The sequence below is a fragment of the Hyla sarda genome, unplaced genomic scaffold (assembly GCF_029499605.1).
Source record: "Hyla sarda isolate aHylSar1 unplaced genomic scaffold, aHylSar1.hap1 scaffold_1599, whole genome shotgun sequence".
Classification (NCBI taxonomy): Eukaryota; Metazoa; Chordata; class Amphibia; order Anura; family Hylidae; genus Hyla; species Hyla sarda.
Window position 1 is genome coordinate 60,201 of NW_026608235.1, and position 20,315 is coordinate 80,515.

At 45.1% G+C, this 20,315-nt stretch overlaps 7 non-coding genes and 1 pseudogene across 7 annotated transcripts; all 8 read right to left on the reverse strand.

Moving 5' to 3' along the window:
* Positions 1–715: 715 nt before the first annotated feature.
* Positions 716–905, reverse strand: LOC130310843 (U2 spliceosomal RNA). The gene has a single exon (XR_008859318.1). It is a non-coding gene; the product is annotated as a U2 spliceosomal RNA (small nuclear RNA).
* Positions 906–6,075: 5,170 nt separating this feature from the next.
* On the reverse strand, positions 6,076–6,208 carry LOC130310844 (U2 spliceosomal RNA; annotated as a pseudogene).
* Positions 6,209–8,298: 2,090 nt separating this feature from the next.
* Positions 8,299–8,489, reverse strand: LOC130310837 (U2 spliceosomal RNA). The gene has a single exon (XR_008859312.1). It is a non-coding gene; the product is annotated as a U2 spliceosomal RNA (small nuclear RNA).
* A 2,093-nt stretch (positions 8,490–10,582) lies between these two features.
* LOC130310838 (U2 spliceosomal RNA) lies at positions 10,583–10,773 on the reverse strand. Its single transcript, XR_008859313.1, has one exon. It is a non-coding gene; the product is annotated as a U2 spliceosomal RNA (small nuclear RNA).
* Positions 10,774–12,864: 2,091 nt separating this feature from the next.
* LOC130310839 (U2 spliceosomal RNA) lies at positions 12,865–13,055 on the reverse strand. The gene has a single exon (XR_008859314.1). It is a non-coding gene; the product is annotated as a U2 spliceosomal RNA (small nuclear RNA).
* Positions 13,056–15,150: 2,095 nt separating this feature from the next.
* Positions 15,151–15,341, reverse strand: LOC130310840 (U2 spliceosomal RNA). The gene has a single exon (XR_008859315.1). It is a non-coding gene; the product is annotated as a U2 spliceosomal RNA (small nuclear RNA).
* Positions 15,342–17,432: 2,091 nt separating this feature from the next.
* Positions 17,433–17,623, reverse strand: LOC130310841 (U2 spliceosomal RNA). Its single transcript, XR_008859316.1, has one exon. It is a non-coding gene; the product is annotated as a U2 spliceosomal RNA (small nuclear RNA).
* Positions 17,624–19,717: 2,094 nt separating this feature from the next.
* On the reverse strand, positions 19,718–19,908 carry LOC130310842 (U2 spliceosomal RNA). Its single transcript, XR_008859317.1, has one exon. It is a non-coding gene; the product is annotated as a U2 spliceosomal RNA (small nuclear RNA).
* Between the last annotated feature and the right edge of the window lie 407 nt (positions 19,909–20,315).

Below are 20,315 nucleotides of genomic sequence, written 5' to 3' on the forward strand. Positions count from 1 at the left end.
TCTGTGCACAGAATTTAGCAAGGGCCTCGCACCTTCTGATGCATCAGGTAGGTGCACTATAGCATAGCCTAACCCTCTGTACTTTGGTCTATATTGATGCGGGACATAGACAGCCAGCTGATGACCAATCCATTAGTGCAATGGATGGCTGGAAGCATTTGTCTTTGCCTTTGCAATACCACAGAAGCAATGCATGGTCAATGTACAGCAATGACACACCTGTGTGAACAGCCAGGAGACCCCCCCATGTTATGTTACATAGTTACATAGTTAGTACGGTCGAAAAAAGACATATGTCCATCAAGTTCAACCAGGGAATTAAGGGGTAGGGGTGTGGCGCGATATTGGGGAAGGGATGAGATTTTATATTTCTTCATAAGCATTAATCTTATTTTGTCAATTAGGAACATTCAGCACCCACCCGCTATCAAGGCAGCTGCCTATCATGTCATGCCCTACCTGCACAGGTGTGCTGGCTACTCAAATGATCCAATTAAGGAGGCCATTTAGTCAGCAGCAGCAGAAGTCCTGTGCCTGGACGCTCCAACAGCGGCCAGACACAAGCAGAAGCAGCAGAAGCAGCAGCAGCACCACCTTTTGTTTTTTGGCTGCAGCAGCAGCAGCAGCAGCAGCAAGGCCCACAGGGCTGGCTAGCTGGCTAGCCAGCAAGCAGGTAGCAATGAAAGTAGGAATCTTTCTTTTTAACCCTGTAAGGGGGTGGTGCACTGTACCCGAAGATACTGCCATATCGGGTCAATGCATAGGGCGACGGAAGCAAGCTTCGAAATCGGCCCCCGTTCTCAAAAATCCATTTAATATATGGTCCCCAGATAGGGGACGTATCAGATATTAAACTGATAAGAACAGATTTTTTTTTTTTTAACTTGGCTACCCCTGAGGGGTATCTTTTTATTTAGAATTCATAACATTTTACAAAGTGCATTACGATTTATAAATATAATTTTTTTTCAATAAAAACAAATTTTGATAATAAAATCACATATAACAATAAAAGTTCACATAAATACAATCATAATACACTTAAAATGGGCACTTGGTGGCTTTACAAAAGGGCGTTCCATTCATTAAAATACCATTTTCTAGCTAATAAAGGATAATATTTCTTGTCTAATAAAAAGTACTGGTACATATCACTAAAACAAAGAGCTAAAACATCATTCACAGATAAAATCTCATGTTTAAAAAGTAAAATGTTTCTGGCATTCCATAGAGCTGCTTTAACACAGTTTATGATCTTCCATGCCATTGTCTCTTGAGTCCGTATTGGGCATTCCAGACATCCATAAAAAACAGCTGCAGAGTTTAAGTCCTTTATTTCTGTTATCTTCTTCACCAGAGGGAGTATTTTAGTCCATATCCTTTTTGCATAAAAACAAGTCCAGAAAAGGTGGTACACGGTCTCGGGTTCCTGGCAGCCCTCCCTCGGGCATACTGCAGTGTTGGCCATCCTTCTTCGGTGCTGGAATGCCCGGCATGGAAGACACTCGTGTATGCAGCTCCAGGCCAGATCTTTCTGTGAATTAAAAAGATAAATCATATTTGCCATCTTCCATATTTTCCTGCATTTCTCTTCATTAAAATTATTCACAGGGGCAATAAAACCACTTTCTTTAACATATTTTAACATTTTTTTGCTATTAGTTACTTCATTAATACTTTTTCCGTTAAAGTTGTACAAGTTGAAAATTTTCTCTAAAATCTTGTATTGTTGGGGAAGATTAAAAGCATAAGGACAGCTTAAAACAGTTTTAAACCACCCATTCCTCCTCATAAAAAAACCTGTATTAAAACGGATAAAATATGACCAGTAACTATCCTTAAAAAGTGTGCTAACACACATACTAAAAAACTTGGTAAAAAGGAACGCCCTGATGTCGGGGAAGTCCTTTCCACCCATACCTTTTGGCATCATGACGATCTCTCTTCTCAATTTTTCACTCTTGGAGCTCCATAAAAAGGTAAAACATGCTTTAATAATTTTATTTAAAATCATTTCGGGGGGTGGAAAGACCATGCCAAGATACAATAAAATGGGTAAAATCACCATCTTTGTAACTAAAACCTTCCCCTCCATCGTTAGCTTTCTCATGTTCCACATACAAATTTTTGTGTTTATTTTTTGAGCCACCAAGTCCCAGCTATTAAAACCATTGTTTGACTCACTGAAGGAGACCCCTAAAATCTGCACAGACTCAGACACAGGAATGGGTAAATCCCTTAAAAACAGTCCTCCTATATTTAAAACACTGCTTTTATTAAAATTTACCTTAAAACCGGAGGCACAACAAAAAAATTCAACTTGCTTTAGGGCTTTTTGAAGCGATGGGGTGTCCCTTCCGAGCACTGCCACATCGTCCATGTACCCCACTACTTTAGCCTCTAGTCCCCCTCCTCCCGGCAGGGGGACCCCTCTTATTTGCTTATCTCTCCTCAAGGTGCATAGTAGAGGCTCAAGCGCACATATGAAAAGTAGTGGGGACAAAGGACACCCCTGCTTCACTCCGGAATTTAAAATCACATCCTGTGTCTTAAAACCGTTAACTAAAATCTTGCTTGTGCAGTTTTTATAAAAGGCCTTAAGAGACAATAAAAAGCCTTCAGGTATACCCATTTTCTCTAAAACCTTAAAAAGATAAAAATGTGACACTCTGTCAAAAGCCTTCTCGAAGTCTAAGGATAAAATGGCTAGTTTTCCGTTTCTAGACTTTGTGTCACTAATCACATCTTTTAAAAGGTTAAGATTTTCCCATATGCTCCTCCCAGGCACCCCACAGACCTGATTTGAATGGATTATTTTCTCTATTACACTTTTTAATCTATTTGCGCACAGTTTTGCCATCACTTTGTAGTCACAGTTGAGGAGGGTGATTGGTCTCCAGTTCTTTAGATCTGACCGGTCTCCCTTTTTGAACAGCAGGGAGACATCACCCTTCCTCCATGAACCTGGGAGGGCTTTTGTTTTAAATACTTCTGTAAAAAGGGAAAAAAGGTCATCTTTTAAAACACCATAAAAAATGACATAAAACTCAATGGGTATACCGTCAGGACCAGGCACCTTACCGGATTTAAAACTCCTGATCGTCTCTAAAACCTCCTGTTCCGAGATCTCCCTCTGTAAAAGAGACTGGGACACAGGGTCTAAAACATTGGTAATCTCCTTCAATGAGTCATTCATAAAATCAATATCAATATTTTTTGTATTAAAAAGATCCGCATAAAATGAATGTACCCTTTTTAAAATACCCTGTACATCTTTTTCTCCTTGTATATTATCAATTAAAACCTTTTTATCCGTTACTTTCTTAAAAAAGTACCTGGAGCAGGTCTCGTTCTCTTCAAGGTGCTTTATTTTGGATCTGAAAATTATCTCTTTTCCCTTCTGCTCCAGGCACTGTTTTATTTCTTTTTTTAAGTCAGTAATTTCTCTATAAACCTCTATACCATTGTCTCTGAATTTGTACAGGGTTTGCAGACGGGTATTTAGAAGGGAGTAAAACTCACGCTTCTCTTTAGCTCTAGAGATCCCTACTCTAATAAAAAACTCTTTTATTTTTATTTTCATTTTCTCCCACCATATACTGATGGGAGTGTTAGGATCTCTTACCCGTCTGCAGTCCTTGTAGAAGTTGATAAAATCGGATAAAACCTGCGGATCTTCTAAAAGGGATACATTCATCTTCCAGGCATTCCTCCCAGTCTTTTTTCTAAAATCACTCTTCACCTTAAAAGATAAAAGTTTGTGATCAGAAAAAACATTGGTTAAAACATCACACTTAAAAGGCAGTACTTGATAAGAACAGAAGATAAAATCGATCCTGGAGCTGCAGTTTGCGTTGCTCCAGGTCACACCGTCTCTTTCTGGTAAAATACTATTGCATTTCTTAAAAACATCAGTAAGTCTAAAATCAATAATCATATTTTTTAACATAGAAGATGTTTTATCATAGTTTCTACTTACTGAATTGGTAAAACGGTGCTCCCCCCTTAAAATACAATTAAAATCACCTGCTAAAATAAGAGGTTCAGAATCATTGATAAAAAGGGGTAAAATCTCTAACATCCGTGCTCTATCATTTTTATTGGGTGAACCATAAAAATTTAAAAACTGCCATTTAATGCCATCAATAAAAGCTTTAACCAATAAAATTCTGCCTGGTAAAATCTCATGAATAAAATCAATAAAAGCATTTCCTTTAAAAAGTATGGCGACCCCTGCTGATCTGGATTCGTTAGATCCAGACCAGACTGATGGACCGTGTACCCAATCTTTTTTATACTTTTCATAATTTAAACTATGCGGGATGCCGCACTCCTGCAGGAAAACCACAGAAGCAGCAAAAATAGACAAGTAGTTAAAAAGGGCAACCCGTTTCGCTAGTGAACTTATACTTCTTACATTCATAGACAATCCGGACAACTCAGCCATTGGAGATGTAAAAAAAAGGGAGGCTCAGATAACAAACTAAAAACCAGATTGCGCACTGGAGCTCTCGTTACCCCCCACCTCTGACTCTACCGTACACATAGAGGAAGCCGGAGAGGAACCACCATCGCTCGAGCAGCCCCCCTCTTCCAAGACCACAGGTGTATAGACGGAGTACATTGGTAAGAACAGCTTCTGGGCTCCATTCTCTTTTTCGGCGTCCACCTCTTGCCCCTCCATAGGGGTCGGGTGCGTACTTAGGTCCGTTTCCGGGACCTCGGAGATGGTCACCCCTGAAACCTCCTCCTGGCTGGGAGGAGGAGGGGTATCCACCGCTGGGACCTGTGGAGGAGCTTCACTTGGAGCCCCCGTCACGACAGGAACTTCCATCTGCTCCTCCTGGACCACCTCCGAGTCCGGACGCCCTTTGGAGCCCCTTCGTCTTTTCACCTTTGCTACTCCGTCCGGGTTTTCACACTCAGGGGGACCCCGAGCAGGAGGACCTTCCGGGGTGGAATCGGGCACCTCTCGCTCTTCCACCTTCTCTGAGGTATCTGCCCGATCCCCTCTCGCATTTCTCTTCCCCGGCCTCCTCTCATTTGGGGTCCCCCTTTCCACCTGTGCCTCTTTCTCCTGGGGTTCTTTTGGGGGGGCCGTGGTCTCCATCTCACAGCTTACCTCTTCTTGTGGGGGGTGCTCCTCCTCTCTGGCTTTTCCCCAGGCTGGTCTCCGGACGTCTCTCTTGGGTTGCCCTTGCTGTTCTGTGGTTTTTTTTGGTCTGTGGGGACAGAAAGCATACACGTGACCAAAGTGACGGCAAAAATTACATCTCAAACCCTTATCACATTTTTCTGTTTCATGTTGCATGCTTCCACATTTCTTACAGGAACTTTCACAATTTTCCTTTATGTGCCCATAACGTTGGCACCTTCTGCAGAAGTTTGGCATTCCCGCAAAAAAGAGGTCGCCACACACATTGTTTAATTTAAAACGAGCAGGCGGTAATAGTATCCCCCCTGGGAGGGTGGGGTCTTTGTTGCACGTGACTTGATATCGCCATTTTGAGGTCCAGACACCACAGTCGTTCATGATTTTTTCTCTGAACTCCACCTTTTTAAAGTAGGCTGCCAGGAACCCATCGATCTCTCTCTGATTTACAAAAGGGGAGTACATCTTCACGACAATCAACTTGGTTTCATCTAGGACGTGCTCGACAATTTGGATACCCTTAAGCCTCGGATCATCTTGCTTTGGAATTTTCATTACTGCATCTAAGAATACGCCTTCCCCTATGAAAGTGCAGTCGTAGATCCTCCGCTTAGGGTAATCCTGGATGGCCAAAATCTCTCGCTTACGAACATTAAGAATCTTGTCGAGCACGTCCTCTATCACGAACCTCATGCCACGTGCATCCGCCGCATCACCTGTGAGAATGACCCGCACAGTGTGTTTAATCCGGGCATAAGCCGGTACCGAACCAGGATCTAGATCTTCATCCATGGTTCATTCGTGTTTTGGTCTGGTTCTCTCCGCTCCAACCAACCAGCCAATTCGCTCAAACCTCTCTCCACCCGAAGGCTTTGAGAGGCGATCGCAACCCGTTACCCTGGGACTAAGCCCTCTCCCCAATAGCAACAAGTGGGTGAAGCCCAGGCAATAAACCTGGGCGATCCCACAAGGCCGAGGAGAGGGGTACCCGAGTACCTTCTGACCAGATCTCCTGTATTACTACACTTGATCTTAGCCAAAAGGCCGAGAAGCGATAACCGTGAAAGGGGCGGGCCCAACAAGGTCCCCTTCATGGGCACTATCACTGCTTGCTGTCAGGGAGGCTGCCAGACAATTTTCCATGCACACTCTGGGCTGGGGGGCAGTCAACCACCAGTACACACAGCAGAACCTAAACCCATACCATTATTGCTAAGCAGCAAGACAGGGGCCCATTGCACTCCCACGGGGCCTTTTTAAATGCAATCCATAACCCGGATTTGCCAGGAACCCTTCTTACTCCTCCTACTTGCATGTGACACTGGGCTTAGGATCTGCATAGGAAACACACACACAAGCACACACCTACCTTTGTTGCCTGCAGATGCCTCCTTGGCTGTCCCCAAACGGTATCAAACCAACACCCACGGGAAGCTGTAAGCATAGAGGACATGCCTGCACCCCATTGGACTTACCTGTGTGGGTTAAATCCGGGTTATTTGACAACCTATGGCGGTGATGGTTCTGCTCAGGCAGAGCAGTGCTGATGCTCCTCATAAAGCTGTCGCTGCTGTGAAGGTTCTAGGTGACATCACAATCCCTATGGTTACATACACGACAAAGCTGGGTTGTTGTTGTTTACACTCTGCAAGGCCTGTGGAAGTGAGTGACATCATAGCACTGTAGTTCTGAGGGTTCTAGATGGATGCAACAATCTCCTGTTGCTTCTATGAAGGCCATAATAGACGACATCACCAAACAGCTCCATAGTCACATACACAGCAAAGGAGAGATGTTGTTTACACCTAGTGATGTCAGTGGTATTGAGTGACATCACAGCACAGTGCTAAGGCTCCTGGGCCTGGACACAGCAGCGGCTGCAATATCTCAACGGAGAATACGTTTATATATATGTGTGTGTGTGCGCGTATATATATATATATATATATATATATATATATATATATATATTTCTCCGCCGAAATCACTTTTAAACCCATTTCCACCTTTTTTTCCCTTCTCTTCCTCTTACTTTTTTTTCACGTTTTTTTACGTTTTTCTCCTTTTCGCCTCTTTTCTGGGCGTATTATTCTTCTTTTTCTTCTTTTTTTTCGTCTAATGCATACCCCATCAGTGCAGCAATGCTTATTCAATACCGCCAGCAGATGGAGACACTGGGGGATAATTTTCTAAGGATTTATACTGATTTTTCCTGTCTGAATTTGTCGCACAGAAAGTTGCAGGCCAAATATGTGTGACATTTCTGCGACTTTAGCTTCTAGAGCATTTTTACAACATTATACATAGGTGCTGAATACATAAAAAGCGACTGTTCAGCGACAGACAAGTCGCATCGGCTGAAAGTAGGCCAGAATGTCAGTCCATGTTGGAGCAGGTTTAGATACAGTCTAAAGCATAGATCTCAAAGTCTGTGCACAGAATTTAGCAAGGGCCTCGCACCTTCTGATGCATCAGGTAGGTGCACTATAGCATAGCCTAACCCTCTGTACTTTGGTCTATATTGATGCGGGACATAGACAGCCAGCTGATGACCAATCCATTAGTGCAATGGATGGCTGGAAGCATTTGTCTTTGCCTTTGCAATACCACAGAAGCAATGCATGGTCAATGTACAGCAATGACACACCTGTGTGAACAGCCAGGAGACCCCCCCATGTTATGTTACATAGTTACATAGTTAGTACGGTCGAAAAAAGACATATGTCCATCAAGTTCAACCAGGGAATTAAGGGGTAGGGGTGTGGCGCGATATTGGGGAAGGGATGAGATTTTATATTTCTTCATAAGCATTAATCTTATTTTGTCAATTAGGAACATTCAGCACCCACCCGCTATCAAGGCAGCTGCCTATCATGTCATGCCCTACCTGCACAGGTGTGCTGGCTACTCAAATGATCCAATTAAGGAGGCCATTTAGTCAGCAGCAGCAGAAGTCCTGTGCCTGGACGCTCCAACAGCGGCCAGACACAAGCAGAAGCAGCAGAAGCAGCAGCAGCACCACCTTTTGTTTTTTGGCTGCAGCAGCAGCAGCAGCAGCAGCAGCAAGGCCCACAGGGCTGGCTAGCTGGCTAGCCAGCAAGCAGGTAGCAATGAAAGTAGGAATCTTTCTTTTTAACCCTGTAAGGGGGTGGTGCACTGTACCCGAAGATACTGCCATATCGGGTCAATGCATAGGGCGACGGAAGCAAGCTTCGAAATCGGCCCCCGTTCTCAAAAATCCATTTAATATATGGTCCCCAGATAGGGGACGTATCAGATATTAAACTGATAAGAACAGATACTACACTTGATCTTAGCCAAAAGGCCGAGAAGCGATAACCGTGAAAGGGGCGGGCCCAACAAGGTCCCCTTCATGGGCACTATCACTGCTTGCTGTCAGGGAGGCTGCCAGACAATTTTCCATGCACACTCTGGGCTGGGGGGCAGTCAACCACCAGTACACACAGCAGAACCTAAACCCATACCATTATTGCTAAGCAGCAAGACAGGGGCCCATTGCACTCCCACGGGGCCTTTTTAAATGCAATCCATAACCCGGATTTGCCAGGAACCCTTCTTACTCCTCCTACTTGCATGTGACACTGGGCTTAGGATCTGCATAGGAAACACACACACAAGCACACACCTACCTTTGTTGCCTGCAGATGCCTCCTTGGCTGTCCCCAAACGGTATCAAACCAACACCCACGGGAAGCTGTAAGCATAGAGGACATGCCTGCACCCCATTGGACTTACCTGTGTGGGTTAAATCCGGGTTATTTGACAACCTATGGCGGTGATGGTTCTGCTCAGGCAGAGCAGTGCTGATGCTCCTCATAAAGCTGTCGCTGCTGTGAAGGTTCTAGGTGACATCACAATCCCTATGGTTACATACACGACAAAGCTGGGTTGTTGTTGTTTACACTCTGCAAGGCCTGTGGAAGTGAGTGACATCATAGCACTGTAGTTCTGAGGGTTCTAGATGGATGCAACAATCTCCTGTTGCTTCTATGAAGGCCATAATAGACGACATCACCAAACAGCTCCATAGTCACATACACAGCAAAGGAGAGATGTTGTTTACACCTAGTGATGTCAGTGGTATTGAGTGACATCACAGCACAGTGCTAAGGCTCCTGGGCCTGGACACAGCAGCGGCTGCAATATCTCAACGGAGAATACGTTTATATATATGTGTGTGTGTGCGCGTATATATATATATATATATATATATATATATATATATATATATATATATTTCTCCGCCGAAATCACTTTTAAACCCATTTCCACCTTTTTTTCCCTTCTCTTCCTCTTACTTTTTTTTCACGTTTTTTTACGTTTTTCTCCTTTTCGCCTCTTTTCTGGGCGTATTATTCTTCTTTTTCTTCTTTTTTTTCGTCTAATGCATACCCCATCAGTGCAGCAATGCTTATTCAATACCGCCAGCAGATGGAGACACTGGGGGATAATTTTCTAAGGATTTATACTGATTTTTCCTGTCTGAATTTGTCGCACAGAAAGTTGCAGGCCAAATATGTGTGACATTTCTGCGACTTTAGCTTCTAGAGCATTTTTACAACATTATACATAGGTGCTGAATACATAAAAAGCGACTGTTCAGCGACAGACAAGTCGCATCGGCTGAAAGTAGGCCAGAATGTCAGTCCATGTTGGAGCAGGTTTAGATACAGTCTAAAGCATAGATCTCAAAGTCTGTGCACAGAATTTAGCAAGGGCCTCGCACCTTCTGATGCATCAGGTAGGTGCACTATAGCATAGCCTAACCCTCTGTACTTTGGTCTATATTGATGCGGGACATAGACAGCCAGCTGATGACCAATCCATTAGTGCAATGGATGGCTGGAAGCATTTGTCTTTGCCTTTGCAATACCACAGAAGCAATGCATGGTCAATGTACAGCAATGACACACCTGTGTGAACAGCCAGGAGACCCCCCCATGTTATGTTACATAGTTACATAGTTAGTACGGTCGAAAAAAGACATATGTCCATCAAGTTCAACCAGGGAATTAAGGGGTAGGGGTGTGGCGCGATATTGGGGAAGGGATGAGATTTTATATTTCTTCATAAGCATTAATCTTATTTTGTCAATTAGGAACATTCAGCACCCACCCGCTATCAAGGCAGCTGCCTATCATGTCATGCCCTACCTGCACAGGTGTGCTGGCTACTCAAATGATCCAATTAAGGAGGCCATTTAGTCAGCAGCAGCAGAAGTCCTGTGCCTGGACGCTCCAACAGCGGCCAGACACAAGCAGAAGCAGCAGAAGCAGCAGCAGCACCACCTTTTGTTTTTTGGCTGCAGCAGCAGCAGCAGCAGCAGCAAGGCCCACAGGGCTGGCTAGCTGGCTAGCCAGCAAGCAGGTAGCAATGAAAGTAGGAATCTTTCTTTTTAACCCTGTAAGGGGGTGGTGCACTGTACCCGAAGATACTGCCATATCGGGTCAATGCATAGGGCGACGGAAGCAAGCTTCGAAATCGGCCCCCGTTCTCAAAAATCCATTTAATATATGGTCCCCAGATAGGGGACGTATCAGATATTAAACTGATAAGAACAGATACTACACTTGATCTTAGCCAAAAGGCCGAGAAGCGATAACCGTGAAAGGGGCGGGCCCAACAAGGTCCCCTTCATGGGCACTATCACTGCTTGCTGTCAGGGAGGCTGCCAGACAATTTTCCATGCACACTCTGGGCTGGGGGGCAGTCAACCACCAGTACACACAGCAGAACCTAAACCCATACCATTATTGCTAAGCAGCAAGACAGGGGCCCATTGCACTCCCACGGGGCCTTTTTAAATGCAATCCATAACCCGGATTTGCCAGGAACCCTTCTTACTCCTCCTACTTGCATGTGACACTGGGCTTAGGATCTGCATAGGAAACACACACACAAGCACACACCTACCTTTGTTGCCTGCAGATGCCTCCTTGGCTGTCCCCAAACGGTATCAAACCAACACCCACGGGAAGCTGTAAGCATAGAGGACATGCCTGCACCCCATTGGACTTACCTGTGTGGGTTAAATCCGGGTTATTTGACAACCTATGGCGGTGATGGTTCTGCTCAGGCAGAGCAGTGCTGATGCTCCTCATAAAGCTGTCGCTGCTGTGAAGGTTCTAGGTGACATCACAATCCCTATGGTTACATACACGACAAAGCTGGGTTGTTGTTGTTTACACTCTGCAAGGCCTGTGGAAGTGAGTGACATCATAGCACTGTAGTTCTGAGGGTTCTAGATGGATGCAACAATCTCCTGTTGCTTCTATGAAGGCCATAATAGACGACATCACCAAACAGCTCCATAGTCACATACACAGCAAAGGAGAGATGTTGTTTACACCTAGTGATGTCAGTGGTATTGAGTGACATCACAGCACAGTGCTAAGGCTCCTGGGCCTGGACACAGCAGCGGCTGCAATATCTCAACGGAGAATACGTTTATATATATGTGTGTGTGTGCGCGTATATATATATATATATATATATATATATATATATATATATATATATTTCTCCGCCGAAATCACTTTTAAACCCATTTCCACCTTTTTTTCCCTTCTCTTCCTCTTACTTTTTTTTCACGTTTTTTTACGTTTTTCTCCTTTTCGCCTCTTTTCTGGGCGTATTATTCTTCTTTTTCTTCTTTTTTTTCGTCTAATGCATACCCCATCAGTGCAGCAATGCTTATTCAATACCGCCAGCAGATGGAGACACTGGGGGATAATTTTCTAAGGATTTATACTGATTTTTCCTGTCTGAATTTGTCGCACAGAAAGTTGCAGGCCAAATATGTGTGACATTTCTGCGACTTTAGCTTCTAGAGCATTTTTACAACATTATACATAGGTGCTGAATACATAAAAAGCGACTGTTCAGCGACAGACAAGTCGCATCGGCTGAAAGTAGGCCAGAATGTCAGTCCATGTTGGAGCAGGTTTAGATACAGTCTAAAGCATAGATCTCAAAGTCTGTGCACAGAATTTAGCAAGGGCCTCGCACCTTCTGATGCATCAGGTAGGTGCACTATAGCATAGCCTAACCCTCTGTACTTTGGTCTATATTGATGCGGGACATAGACAGCCAGCTGATGACCAATCCATTAGTGCAATGGATGGCTGGAAGCATTTGTCTTTGCCTTTGCAATACCACAGAAGCAATGCATGGTCAATGTACAGCAATGACACACCTGTGTGAACAGCCAGGAGACCCCCCCATGTTATGTTACATAGTTACATAGTTAGTACGGTCGAAAAAAGACATATGTCCATCAAGTTCAACCAGGGAATTAAGGGGTAGGGGTGTGGCGCGATATTGGGGAAGGGATGAGATTTTATATTTCTTCATAAGCATTAATCTTATTTTGTCAATTAGGAACATTCAGCACCCACCCGCTATCAAGGCAGCTGCCTATCATGTCATGCCCTACCTGCACAGGTGTGCTGGCTACTCAAATGATCCAATTAAGGAGGCCATTTAGTCAGCAGCAGCAGAAGTCCTGTGCCTGGACGCTCCAACAGCGGCCAGACACAAGCAGAAGCAGCAGAAGCAGCAGCAGCACCACCTTTTGTTTTTTGGCTGCAGCAGCAGCAGCAGCAGCAGCAAGGCCCACAGGGCTGGCTAGCTGGCTAGCCAGCAAGCAGGTAGCAATGAAAGTAGGAATCTTTCTTTTTAACCCTGTAAGGGGGTGGTGCACTGTACCCGAAGATACTGCCATATCGGGTCAATGCATAGGGCGACGGAAGCAAGCTTCGAAATCGGCCCCCGTTCTCAAAAATCCATTTAATATATGGTCCCCAGATAGGGGACGTATCAGATATTAAACTGATAAGAACAGATACTACACTTGATCTTAGCCAAAAGGCCGAGAAGCGATAACCGTGAAAGGGGCGGGCCCAACAAGGTCCCCTTCATGGGCACTATCACTGCTTGCTGTCAGGGAGGCTGCCAGACAATTTTCCATGCACACTCTGGGCTGGGGGGCAGTCAACCACCAGTACACACAGCAGAACCTAAACCCATACCATTATTGCTAAGCAGCAAGACAGGGGCCCATTGCACTCCCACGGGGCCTTTTTAAATGCAATCCATAACCCGGATTTGCCAGGAACCCTTCTTACTCCTCCTACTTGCATGTGACACTGGGCTTAGGATCTGCATAGGAAACACACACACAAGCACACACCTACCTTTGTTGCCTGCAGATGCCTCCTTGGCTGTCCCCAAACGGTATCAAACCAACACCCACGGGAAGCTGTAAGCATAGAGGACATGCCTGCACCCCATTGGACTTACCTGTGTGGGTTAAATCCGGGTTATTTGACAACCTATGGCGGTGATGGTTCTGCTCAGGCAGAGCAGTGCTGATGCTCCTCATAAAGCTGTCGCTGCTGTGAAGGTTCTAGGTGACATCACAATCCCTATGGTTACATACACGACAAAGCTGGGTTGTTGTTGTTTACACTCTGCAAGGCCTGTGGAAGTGAGTGACATCATAGCACTGTAGTTCTGAGGGTTCTAGATGGATGCAACAATCTCCTGTTGCTTCTATGAAGGCCATAATAGACGACATCACCAAACAGCTCCATAGTCACATACACAGCAAAGGAGAGATGTTGTTTACACCTAGTGATGTCAGTGGTATTGAGTGACATCACAGCACAGTGCTAAGGCTCCTGGGCCTGGACACAGCAGCGGCTGCAATATCTCAACGGAGAATACGTTTATATATATGTGTGTGTGTGCGCGTATATATATATATATATATATATATATATATATATATATATATATATATATTTCTCCGCCGAAATCACTTTTAAACCCATTTCCACCTTTTTTTCCCTTCTCTTCCTCTTACTTTTTTTTCACGTTTTTTTACGTTTTTCTCCTTTTCGCCTCTTTTCTGGGCGTATTATTCTTCTTTTTCTTCTTTTTTTTCGTCTAATGCATACCCCATCAGTGCAGCAATGCTTATTCAATACCGCCAGCAGATGGAGACACTGGGGGATAATTTTCTAAGGATTTATACTGATTTTTCCTGTCTGAATTTGTCGCACAGAAAGTTGCAGGCCAAATATGTGTGATATTTCTGCGACTTTAGCTTCTAGAGCATTTTTACAACATTATACATAGGTGCTGAATACATAAAAAGCGACTGTTCAGCGACAGACAAGTCGCATCGGCTGAAAGTAGGCCAGAATGTCAGTCCATGTTGGAGCAGGTTTAGATACAGTCTAAAGCATAGATCTCAAAGTCTGTGCACAGAATTTAGCAAGGGCCTCGCACCTTCTGATGCATCAGGTAGGTGCACTATAGCATAGCCTAACCCTCTGTACTTTGGTCTATATTGATGCGGGACATAGACAGCCAGCTGATGACCAATCCATTAGTGCAATGGATGGCTGGAAGCATTTGTCTTTGCCTTTGCAATACCACAGAAGCAATGCATGGTCAATGTACAGCAATGACACACCTGTGTGAACAGCCAGGAGACCCCCCCATGTTATGTTACATAGTTACATAGTTAGTACGGTCGAAAAAAGACATATGTCCATCAAGTTCAACCAGGGAATTAAGGGGTAGGGGTGTGGCGCGATATTGGGGAAGGGATGAGATTTTATATTTCTTCATAAGCATTAATCTTATTTTGTCAATTAGGAACATTCAGCACCCACCCGCTATCAAGGCAGCTGCCTATCATGTCATGCCCTACCTGCACAGGTGTGCTGGCTACTCAAATGATCCAATTAAGGAGGCCATTTAGTCAGCAGCAGCAGAAGTCCTGTGCCTGGACGCTCCAACAGCGGCCAGACACAAGCAGAAGCAGCAGAAGCAGCAGCAGCACCACCTTTTGTTTTTTGGCTGCAGCAGCAGCAGCAGCAGCAGCAAGGCCCACAGGGCTGGCTAGCTGGCTAGCCAGCAAGCAGGTAGCAATGAAAGTAGGAATCTTTCTTTTTAACCCTGTAAGGGGGTGGTGCACTGTACCCGAAGATACTGCCATATCGGGTCAATGCATAGGGCGACGGAAGCAAGCTTCGAAATCGGCCCCCGTTCTCAAAAATCCATTTAATATATGGTCCCCAGATAGGGGACGTATCAGATATTAAACTGATAAGAACAGATACTACACTTGATCTTAGCCAAAAGGCCGAGAAGCGATAACCGTGAAAGGGGCGGGCCCAACAAGGTCCCCTTCATGGGCACTATCACTGCTTGCTGTCAGGGAGGCTGCCAGACAATTTTCCATGCACACTCTGGGCTGGGGGGCAGTCAACCACCAGTACACACAGCAGAACCTAAACCCATACCATTATTGCTAAGCAGCAAGACAGGGGCCCATTGCACTCCCACGGGGCCTTTTTAAATGCAATCCATAACCCGGATTTGCCAGGAACCCTTCTTACTCCTCCTACTTGCATGTGACACTGGGCTTAGGATCTGCATAGGAAACACACACACAAGCACACACCTACCTTTGTTGCCTGCAGATGCCTCCTTGGCTGTCCCCAAACGGTATCAAACCAACACCCACGGGAAGCTGTAAGCATAGAGGACATGCCTGCACCCCATTGGACTTACCTGTGTGGGTTAAATCCGGGTTATTTGACAACCTATGGCGGTGATGGTTCTGCTCAGGCAGAGCAGTGCTGATGCTCCTCATAAAGCTGTCGCTGCTGTGAAGGTTCTAGGTGACATCACAATCCCTATGGTTACATACACGACAAAGCTGGGTTGTTGTTGTTTACACTCTGCAAGGCCTGTGGAAGTGAGTGACATCATAGCACTGTAGTTCTGAGGGTTCTAGATGGATGCAACAATCTCCTGTTGCTTCTATGAAGGCCATAATAGACGACATCACCAAACAGCTCCATAGTCACATACACAGCAAAGGAGAGATGTTGTTTACACCTAGTGATGTCAGTGGTATTGAGTGACATCACAGCACAGTGCTAAGGCTCCTGGGCCTGGACACAGCAGCGGCTGCAATATCTCAACGGAGAATACGTTTATATATATGTGTGTGTGTGCGCGTATATATATATATATATATATATATATATATATATATATATATATATTTCTCCGCCGAAATCACTTTTAAACCCATTTCCACCTTTTTTTCCCTTCTCTTCCTCTTACTTTTTTTTCACGTTTTTTTACGTTTTTCTCCTTTTCGCCTCTTTTCTGGGCGTATTATTCTTCTTTTTCTTCTTTTTTTTCGTCTAATGCATACCCCATCAGTGCAGCAATGCTTATTCAATACCGCCAGCAGATGGAGACACTGGGGGATAATTTTCTAAGGATTTATACTGATTTTTCCTGTCTGAATTTGTCGCACAGAAAGTTGCAGGCCAAATATGTGTGACATTTCTGCGACTTTAGCTTCTAGAGCATTTTTACAACATTATACATAGGTGCTGAATACATAAAAAGCGACTGTTCAGCGACAGACAAGTCGCATCGGCTGAAAGTAGGCCAGAATGTCAGTCCATGTTGGAGCAGGTTTAGATACAGTCTAAAGCATAGATCTCAAAGTCTGTGCACAGAATTTAGCAAGGGCCTCGCACCTTCTGATGCATCAGGTAGGTGCACTATAGCATAGCCTAACCCTCTGTACTTTGGTCTATATTGATGCGGGACATAGACAGCCAGCTGATGACCAATCCATTAGTGCAATGGATGGCTGGAAGCATTTGTCTTTGCCTTTGCAATACCACAGAAGCAATGCATGGTCAATGTACAGCAATGACACACCTGTGTGAACAGCCAGGAGACCCCCCCATGTTATGTTACATAGTTACATAGTTAGTACGGTCGAAAAAAGACATATGTCCATCAAGTTCAACCAGGGAATTAAGGGGTAGGGGTGTGGCGCGATATTGGGGAAGGGATGAGATTTTATATTTCTTCATAAGCATTAATCTTATTTTGTCAATTAGGAACATTCAGCACCCACCCGCTATCAAGGCAGCTGCCTATCATGTCATGCCCTACCTGCACAGGTGTGCTGGCTACTCAAATGATCCAATTAAGGAGGCCATTTAGTCAGCAGCAGCAGAAGTCCTGTGCCTGGACGCTCCAACAGCGGCCAGACACAAGCAGAAGCAGCAGAAGCAGCAGCAGCACCACCTTTTGTTTTTTGGCTGCAGCAGCAGCAGCAGCAGCAGCAAGGCCCACAGGGCTGGCTAGCTGGCTAGCCAGCAAGCAGGTAGCAATGAAAGTAGGAATCTTTCTTTTTAACCCTGTAAGGGGGTGGTGCACTGTACCCGAAGATACTGCCATATCGGGTCAATGCATAGGGCGACGGAAGCAAGCTTCGAAATCGGCCCCCGTTCTCAAAAATCCATTTAATATATGGTCCCCAGATAGGGGACGTATCAGATATTAAACTGATAAGAACAGATACTACACTTGATCTTAGCCAAAAGGCCGAGAAGCGATAACCGTGAAAGGGGCGGGCCCAACAAGGTCCCCTTCATGGGCACTATCACTGCTTGCTGTCAGGGAGGCTGCCAGACAATTTTCCATGCACACTCTGGGCTGGGGGGCAGTCAACCACCAGTACACACAGCAGAACCTAAACCCATACCATTATTGCTAAGCAGCAAGACAGGGGCCCATTGCACTCCCACGGGGCCTTTTTAAATGCAATCCATAACCCGGATTTGCCAGGAACCCTTCTTACTCCTCCTACTTGCATGTGACACTGGGCTTAGGATCTGCATAGGAAACACACACACAAGCACACACCTACCTTTGTTGCCTGCAGATGCCTCCTTGGCTGTCCCCAAACGGTATCAAACCAACACCCACGGGAAGCTGTAAGCATAGAGGACATGCCTGCACCCCATTGGACTTACCTGTGTGGGTTAAATCCGGGTTATTTGACAACCTATGGCGGTGATGGTTCTGCTCAGGCAGAGCAGTGCTGATGCTCCTCATAAAGCTGTCGCTGCTGTGAAGGTTCTAGGTGACATCACAATCCCTATGGTTACATACACGACAAAGCTGGGTTGTTGTTGTTTACACTCTGCAAGGCCTGTGGAAGTGAGTGACATCATAGCACTGTAGTTCTGAGGGTTCTAGATGGATGCAACAATCTCCTGTTGCTTCTATGAAGGCCATAATAGACGACATCACCAAACAGCTCCATAGTCACATACACAGCAAAGGAGAGATGTTGTTTACACCTAGTGATGTCAGTGGTATTGAGTGACATCACAGCACAGTGCTAAGGCTCCTGGGCCTGGACACAGCAGCGGCTGCAATATCTCAACGGAGAATACATTTATATATATGTGTGTGTGTGCGCGTATATATATATATATATATATATATATATATATATATATATATATATTTCTCCGCCGAAATCACTTTTAAACCCATTTCCACCTTTTTTTCCCTTCTCTTCCTCTTACTTTTTTTTCACGTTTTTTTACGTTTTTCTCCTTTTCGCCTCTTTTCTGGGCGTATTATTCTTCTTTTTCTTCTTTTTTTTCGTCTAATGCATACCCCATCAGTGCAGCAATGCTTATTCAATACCGCCAGCAGATGGAGACACTGGGGGATAATTTTCTAAGGATTTATACTGATTTTTCCTGTCTGAATTTGTCGCACAGAAAGTTGCAGGCCAAATATGTGTGACATTTCTGCGACTTTAGCTTCTAGAGCATTTTTACAACATTATACATAGGTGCTGAATACATAAAAAGCGACTGTTCAGCGACAGACAAGTCGCATCGGCTGAAAGTAGGCCAGAATGTCAGTCCATGTTGGAGCAGGTTTAGATACAGTCTAAAGCATAGATCTCAAAGTCTGTGCACAGAATTTAGCAAGGGCCTCGCACCTTCTGATGCATCAGGTAGGTGCACAATAGCATAGCCTAACCCTCTGTACTTTGGTCTATATTGATGCGGGACATAGACAGCCAGCTGATGACCAATCCATTAGTGCAATGGATGGCTGGAAGCATTTGTCTTTGCCTTTGCAATACCACAGAAGCAATGCATGGTCAATGTACAGCAATGACACACCTGTGTGAACAGCCAGGAGACCCCCCCATGTTATGTTACATAGTTACATAGTTAGTACGGTCGAAAAAAGACATATGTCCATCAAGTTCAACCAGGGAATTAAGGGGTAGGGGTGTGGCGCGATATTGGGGAAGGGATGAGATTTTATATTTCTTCATAAGCATTAATCTTATTTTGTCAATTAGGAACATTCAGCACCCACCCGCTATCAAGGCAGCTGCCTATCATGTCATGCCCTACCTGCACAGGTGTGCTGGCTACTCAAATGATCCAATTAAGGAGGCCATTTAGTCAGCAGCAGCAGAAGTCCTGTGCCTGGACGCTCCAACAGCGGCCAGACACAAGCAGAAGCAGCAGAAGCAGCAGCAGCACCACCTTTTGTTTTTTGGCTGCAGCAGCAGCAGCAGCAGCAGCAGCAAGGCCCACAGGGCTGGCTAGCTGGCTAGCCAGCAAGCAGGTAGCAATGAAAGTAGGAATCTTTCTTTTTAACCCTGTAAGGGGGTGGTGCACTGTACCCGAAGATACTGCCATATCGGGTCAATGCATAGGGCGACGGAAGCAAGCTTCGAAATCGGCCCCCGTTCTCAAAAATCCATTTAATATATGGTCCCCAGATAGGGGACGTATCAGATATTAAACTGATAAGAACAGATACTACACTTGATCTTAGCCAAAAGGCCGAGAAGCGATAACCGTGAAAGGGGCGGGCCCAACAAGGTCCCCTTCATGGGCACTATCACTGCTTGCTGTCAGGGAGGCTGCCAGACAATTTTCCATGCACACTCTGGGCTGGGGGGCAGTCAACCACCAGTACACACAGCAGAACCTAAACCCATACCATTATTGCTAAGCAGCAAGACAGGGGCCCATTGCACTCCCACGGGGCCTTTTTAAATGCAATCCATAACCCGGATTTGCCAGGAACCCTTCTTACTCCTCCTACTTGCATGTGACACTGGGCTTAGGATCTGCATAGGAAACACACACACAAGCACACACCTACCTTTGTTGCCTGCAGATGCCTCCTTGGCTGTCCCCAAACGGTATCAAACCAACACCCACGGGAAGCTGTAAGCATAGAGGACATGCCTGCACCC